Raw genomic sequence first — 8064 nt, forward strand, 5'->3', positions numbered from 1 at the left:
ATCTAAAATTAAGTTTACTTTATTAATTGTCAATAACTCATAATTAATTAATTATTAAATAAGTTTGATGGAAAATTGAGAATTATACACTCCAATAATTCAATAACTTTATTACTTTGGTGATATTCTTTCGACTTTTCCACATTGATACAATACAAAGATACTATAACTCTTTTCTTTCTATTTCTATATTTATAATGGGTTTTTTTCTATCATGTGCCCAAATGGCACATGATAGTAAAAGATTTTGCACACATTAAGCATTTATTAGCCTTCCTATTTTCAAGATCCTACTTAATTAGTGGGATTATCAATAAATGTTTAATTAAAGAATATATATTCTCTCTCCTCTCTTTTCTCCTTACCAAAATGCTATCAAACTCCTAAAAATTCTACGCCTACAATTTTATTTTTTTCCTTTTTACCATAAAAATCATAAAAAAAAATCATGTAATGAAAAAAGGAGTTAAAATAGATACGATAATCATGTAACGAGAAGTGAAGGAATATATACCTTTCATGGGAGTCTTTTTGTGCACTTGAAAAAATTATATCACCTTCCATTAATTTTCAGAAAATAAGAGATTCGTTTTCAAGAGTTCCCCAGAATTTCAGATAGAATAGCAAACAGATTGAACGAGAAGGAGAAACGTTAGGAGTTTGATAGTATTTTGGTAAGGAGAAAAGAGAGGAGAGAGAATATATATTCTTTAATTAAATATTTATTGATAATCCCACTAATTAAGTAGGATCTTGAAAATAAGAAGACTAATAAAGACTTAATGTGTGCAAAATCTTTTACTATCACGTGCCCTTTGGACACATGATAGAAAAACCCATTTATAATATCTAGTTTAGTTTTTATTTTTTTTATTTCGTTTATCCTATTTACATGTACTTGTGTGACCTTACGTTTTTCTTACATTAAATTTAAATAGTTTCCTTTTAGTTTCTTACATTAAATTTTTTTCCTATTTTGAAGCATAGGGATGTTAAAAGAGTGTAAAGATGGAATCCCCCATCACAATTCTCCTTCTTGCCACATATATCCTTTCCGCTATTTACATCAAAACCATATCTGATTATAAAATTATAATTAAATTATATTACAAAACTTAATTTTCAATATATTATTATTTTCTGTATATCACAAATAAAATATAATTTTATGCTCTAATTTATAAATTTTAGACGTCAATTTATAAATCCTAAACCCTAAAAAATATATCTTAGACCCCTAATTTATAAAACATAGTTTTTAAAATATATGAAAAATAATAATTTTTTTATTTTAATATTATTTAAATTGATACTTAACATAATTATAAATAATTTTTTAAATCCGAACGTCAACAAATTTTCATATTCTTTCAGAAAGTCCATGAAAATAAGGGACAGTAAGTAAAGGCCCAAAAAAAATCATTATAATTTTGGCTTAATGCTTCTGCAGCCCTCTTAACTTGTCCAAATTGGTCATTTTATCCCTCCAACTCATCGAATGTCCTATTTACCCCCTTAACTCCATAAAAATGGTATTTCTCACCCCTTTAACTTGTCCAAATTTGTCATTTTACCCATTCTCAACTCATCGAATATCCTATTTACCCCCTTAACTCCATAAAAATGGTATTTCTCACCATTTATGATCATATTTACCCACTTAACTCCATAAAAATTGTATTTCTTATCCCTTTATAATAGTCAAAAAAGTTGAAAAGAGAAAGAACGAATAAAAAATACAAATAACAAGAACATTAATATAAACAAGTTAAATACATTATATGTAGGGATAATGTACCAAAATATGCCTATGATTTTAAGAGAAGTATCAATTTAAGTTCCACTTACAAAATAGCATAAATATAGGTTTAACGGTTAAAAAAAATTATCAATTTAGGCTTCGATAACGGATTGTAAGAGGGTGAAAAATACCACTTTTATGGAGTTAAGCGGGTAAATAGAACATTTTATGAGTTGGGGGGATAAATGGACAAGTTGAGGGGGTGAGGAATACCACTTTTATGGAGTTAAGTGGATAAATAGAACATTCGATGAGTTGAGGGGATAAAATGACCAATTTAAACAAGTTAAGAGGGCTGGAGAAGCATTAAGTCTATAATTTTATATCTTCTTAAATATTTCGTATTAAGATTGTTGTAGAAAAATTTATAATATCGTAGGTAAGAAAACAAAAGAATTTGAAGCAGGTGGTAGATATAATTGAATTGAACTCAAATCTTATTTTAAAAGGAGACTTATACATACATGCAGCATGAGACAGTGATAGAAGATAAATTCTAAAAAATGGTGACATTGGTTCATGTTCCTAATCGGATAAGATATGAAACTAATAATTAATATAATATGTCCATTTCATTCACAGTCAGGCTGTTTGATAACAATAAAAATCATTTAAATTAATAGATTAAGCACTTTTTTAGTTTAAGTATGTTTGATAATGGTTTTTTATTAACCACTTAAATTATTCAATTAAGCTACATACTTGTTTGATAAAGCACTTAATTGCTTAAATTAAAATATTAAGCACTTATTTAATTTAAGTGTATTTGATAACGTTTGTTTCTCCACCACTTAAATTAGTTAATTAAGTTAAAAATCACTTATTTTGATAAGTCAAAATATTTAACTTAATATTTTAAGTTAAACATTATCAACTAATATTTTTATAAAATTTATATCATTCAATACTTTCAGCACTTATAATATTCAGCACTTAAAATTCAGTACTTATTTTTTCAGCACTTAATTTTCAGTTTTATCAAACAATACATTATTCTGTTAAGTCAAAACATTTAACTTAAAATTTTAAGTTAAACATTATCAACTAATATTTTAATATTCAGCACTTATTTTTAATATTTATCAAACACTTATATCATTTAATAATTTCAGCACTTATAATATTCAACACTTAAAATTCAGTACTTATTTTTTCAGCACTTAATTTTCAGTTTTATCAAACGACACCTTACTCTCCCAAATAAATATTGTTTTCTTTGACATTCCTGATTTCATTCTGTTATTCTTACTCAGCTCGACAGCTCCAAAAAAAATGGAAATTAAAAAAAAAATCTCTTTCTCAAATATACTAAAAAGATACTCTTGCTTTTTCGGAAAAAAAAATAACTTCCAATTTTTATTAAATTAATTTGTACTTTAACCACTTGAACATATGTTTGGTGGTAGTTATATTCTAGTTATAATAGATTATAGTAACTAAAAATACAAAGGTTTTTCTCTATTAAATGTCTACTCAACCAAATCAATATTCGAACTTAAAAATTTGACAATCTAAAAATTAAAAGCAGTCAACACAAAATTAAAATTCTGTAAATAATGTTGTTCTTGGTCGAGGGATTGAGGCTGGGTTGAGAAAGTTTTTAAAGTAGAAAAATTCTAATAAGACCAAAGAATTAGAGGTAGTAATAATAATTAATCTTTTTCCAATTCGAGTTATAAAATTATGATGAAATTAAGGAACGCATTCATGTAAAAGTAGACTATTAATATTATCAATAGTGTTTACATGTATCCGGAATGACTAAATAAATGGATTTGGTCATCTACCGTTAGATCTAAAATTATTAAATTTAAATCTTAGAATGTTTAGAATCTTCACCCTAAAATTTTATTAAGTTTAGATCTAACAATGAATAACTAAATTTATTTCGTCAAATAAGGCCATATGAACAAATATTATAATTCAAGTTTCAATAAAAAAAATATTATAATTCAAGTGTTTTTAAGTTTTACATAATGAATGTTCTTAACAAGATGTACAAAAATAAATTGGACAAAAAAAGAGAAAAAAGAAGCAGGAACTATTGAGGGTGAAAATGAACCCTTTAAAGGCTACGGAGAAAATGGTGCCGTTTTGCTCACATCTAGGTGGGTGTCACAAAGCTGGGAGAAATAAATGAGTGAAAAATGGACTGTTGAAGGCACAATTGGAAAGTGAAGAATAAAAGGGTAAGATTGGAAAAAATTAAAAAAAAAAATTGAAATTCGTACGGTTCACCATGCTTCACTTTTATAAGTATATATAATATATGGGCTCTATTACACCAAATTCACTATATAAGCTTTTCAAACATGTTCTTAATATCTGTTTTCATACGAGTGATAAACCTTTGATTAAACTTTTTTTTCTATATTGATTAAAGAGTAAGTTATATCAAAGGTACCTAAATTATTCACACTTTGGTAAACGTATTACATTTTGTCTTAAAAATATACTCTAAATATGGGTGATTGGACATTTAAATGCGTTTTTCAGTTAGTGACCAGTCAACGATTGTTTGACCACTTTTACACAAATAATTGGAATCCACTATACACTTACCAATCTAAAAAGACTATCGTACCCTTAAATGAATTAAAAAAAATGTTCTATTTCTCTCTCCTTTGAATATGTCTCTCTCTCTTTCTGTCTCTCTCCTCAAATTTGTTTCTCTCTCTTTTTCATCTATGGCTACCGTGATAGACATGTTGCTATAAAATATAGGAAGAACATGAATCTAATAAGTTTTGTATTCAATTGCTTGTGATAGACATGTGGCTGTTAAGTTTCTCCGATTTGTTGTTGTAATAGAGATTGGGGATCCACGGAATTGAAAGCTTGTTTCTGCAGAGGAAGAAGACGACGACAAAGAAGGATGAACAACATTGAATTGTTGAGATTCTTTAAGAGAAATCAGAAACTCATCAAATTTCAATGTATTGAAATTATGTTTTGCAAGACTTCTGAAATGATTGAAGGGGAAATGATGTGCTCTGCTAGGGGGAAGTATCTTGATATACTGAATGAATCATTCAAGTAATTGAGTGAATGGAAATAATGAAGTTGCAGAGATCTGAGTGAAAATGAGTAAGAGAGAGTAGATAAAACAACAAAAGGAAGGAAATTTGAGGGAGAAAATTGTGTCAACAGACACCTGATTTTGGTGCTTGATAAGTGGAATTCTAAATCGACGGTAGCCATGGATGAGAAAGAGAGAGAAACAAATTTAATGAGAGAGACAGAAAGAAAGAGACATATTCAAAGGAGAGAGAAATTTTCATTTAAGGGTATGGTAGTCTTTATAGATTACTAAGTGTATAGTGAGTCCCAATTATTTGTGCAAAAGAGTTCAAACTCGTGTTGATCGGTCACTTACCTGTTAAAGGTACTTAAATGTCCAATCACTCATACTTAGGTCATGTTTGGTACGTTATAATGGAATGCCCATTACAATGAAGGTTCATTGCCATGTTTGGTTAGTAATATCATTTTTATCGTAATAGAATAAAAAATACATCACTTAATTTTTATTTGCAAATTTATGTAATGGGCATTACGAACAAAAGAGGCATGAATTCCTACTACAATTAACCTTTGTATTTTTATTACTAATATCAAAATACGAAAAAAACATGAAAATGTAAAAACCGAAAACTAGAAAAAATGCAAAAAGTGAAAATCAGAAAACGAGAAAAAGTGAACAAACATAAAAAAAGAGAAAAAACATGAAAATCACGAAAAAATGAGAAAAAGCACGAAAACTGAAAAAAAAACAGAAATGACTAGAAACGAGAAAACAACGGAAAAAGCGAAAAATGAAAAAAAAGGGAAAAACATGAAAACACGAAAAAAAAGAAAACGAGAAAAACACAAAAAATTGCATTTAACTAAATAAACGTACGTCCCTCCACAGAATTTTTACACACTGAGGTTGGTCATAACCCGTCCTTCGTATGGTGTAGCATTCTGGCTAGTCGTCCCCTACTGTTGTAAGGCCTGTATAGGAAGATTGGTAATGGCTCTATGACTCAGATTTGGGGCGACTCTTGGTTGCTAAACCAGACCAACCCAGACATCACCAGCCCATCTAATGTCGATATGCCTACTGGCAGGGTCAATAATTTTTTGTTGTACAACGGTCAATGGAATCAGAATCTGATTACTTTGACATTTAATAATTTTTGTTGTACAACGGTCAATGGAATCAGAATCTGATTACTTCGACATTTAATAATAGGGACGAACAGCTTATTCTCTCCATCATGCGGAGCAGAATTCAAGCGGAAGACAGCTGGTCTTGGGGCTTCGATAAATATGGTCAGTACTCTGTAAAGTCTAAGTATAGATGTCTAAGCAGTATGCATCATCCCCCACAAGTAGCTGATAATTTTCAATGGAAACTGGCATGGCAGTTGCAATCAGCACCAAAGATCAAAAAATTTCTCTAGCATTTCTTTTCCGGATGCATTCCAGTTTTATGCAATCTTCAGTACCGATATAGCACCTTATCTCCTCTTTGTCCGATTTGTACTACCTTTGACGAGGACGAGAACCATGTCTTCCTTAGGTGTGCTTACGCTCAGCAGGTTTGGGAGGCATTTTTTAGCGATAATCGGATGTTCTTGGTTTTGGACTTCAAGGATTGGGTTGTACAGTAGCTAACTTCTCACGGGCTGGGCCTGGATTATAAGATCCCTTTTCTTGTATGGTGGTTGTGGAAAAATAGAAACAACCAAGTATGGAATCAAAAAAAGGAACAACCACATAATCTAGTCTGTCTTGCTTTTCGTGAGGCTTCGGATTAGCAAACTGCTAGGGAGGTGCTGTTGAAACACCTTTCCACATGATTTTGATTTGACAAAATTATTTAAGTAATTGATAAAAAATATTCTAACACATTAAATTTAAATGCTTTGATTTATTCACACTAATGTGTTTGTTCAATGTTGAGTTTATTGACTTGTAAGACATAAAGATAAAAAGTCTAAAGGCCCATAAGTGAAAGTCAAGCCCAAGTCAACACATCAAGACCTCACGGCCCAAGCAGTAAAACGCAGTCGTATCAAGTAAAACGACGACTCAGCATGAAGAATGATCGAGAAGCCTTCTAACAAAAGCTTCAAGAGGAAGCTGCTGAGTTGAGCGACAATGTGGTCAGGTCAGCGGCAGAATAGAATCAACTTCTAGACAAAGTATTTCTACTTTAGGTAAAGTTCAGAAGGCGCAAGAAGCTGTCTGGAAGACTTTGCCGTAAATGTCGAAACATTCTATTCATCTAACGAAAAGCTGCTGAGCACTGTCGCAAACAAAAGATGCAAGAATCTCATTGGCCAACGACACTGAGCACGTCCTGAGTGACAACGACAGGAAGCCGTTTCCCTCCAACGGTTATTTCGAAATTCAAAATTACCGGTGCCTCAAGTGTCACTATAAATAGGCCTCTCAATTGCTTCATTCGATGCAGATCTTCAATTAGTCGAAACGCTGTACAAATACATATTTGAAGTTCTGTGAGAAAAGCAAAAGCAAAATCTTACACCAATTTCCAATCATTGTGTAAAAGTCTAGAGTGATTTTCAATCATCTAAAGTGTCTTAGCAATTGTTGTTTAGGACAAACACTTTATCATTTCTAGAAGAATAGAAAGGAGAGGCTGAGTACTCGGTTATAGTACTCAGCGGTAGTTATAGGAGTGAGTAGAGGTATAGAGGAAGGTACTCTTGTATACTCAGCTTCTATTGTAAAAGGTTTCGTGCTTTACCTTTAAAGAGCTCAGTAGAGAATTCAAAAAGCTCGGAACGCGTTTCGGGGACTGGACGTAGGCGGAGAGGCCGAACCAGGATATGTCTGCTGAGTAACATATTTCTAACCCTTAAACTCCTTATATATTGCTTGCTATAAAACTGACTAAGTAACGAACTCACGCTGAGCTGAGTGCACTAAGAAGCTGAGTTCAGGAATAGACTCTAAGTGCTATCTCCTGACTCAAGGAAAGAAACAGACTTAGTCACAAGTTGACTAAGCTTGTGTCTTAGAATTACTTAGCGCCGCTGTGTAAACCTTTTCTTAAGAAAAGAAGTCAGCCTTAACGGACAAAATTTTAAATAGTTCCTATCCCCCCCCTTGGAACTAACCTTGTCACGTTATAAGGAACCAACAGGTGCATCTCTCTACTAAGGCGTTTGTAGCATCGGAGATTACCAAATGGGTTCGATCGTTGGGAGAATTGTTGGTTTGTAATGTGGATGTAGGGCTCTTCCACG

Source organism: Euphorbia lathyris, chromosome 1 (genome assembly GCF_963576675.1).
Source record: "Euphorbia lathyris chromosome 1, ddEupLath1.1, whole genome shotgun sequence".
Lineage (NCBI taxonomy): Eukaryota > Viridiplantae > Streptophyta > Magnoliopsida > Malpighiales > Euphorbiaceae > Euphorbia > Euphorbia lathyris.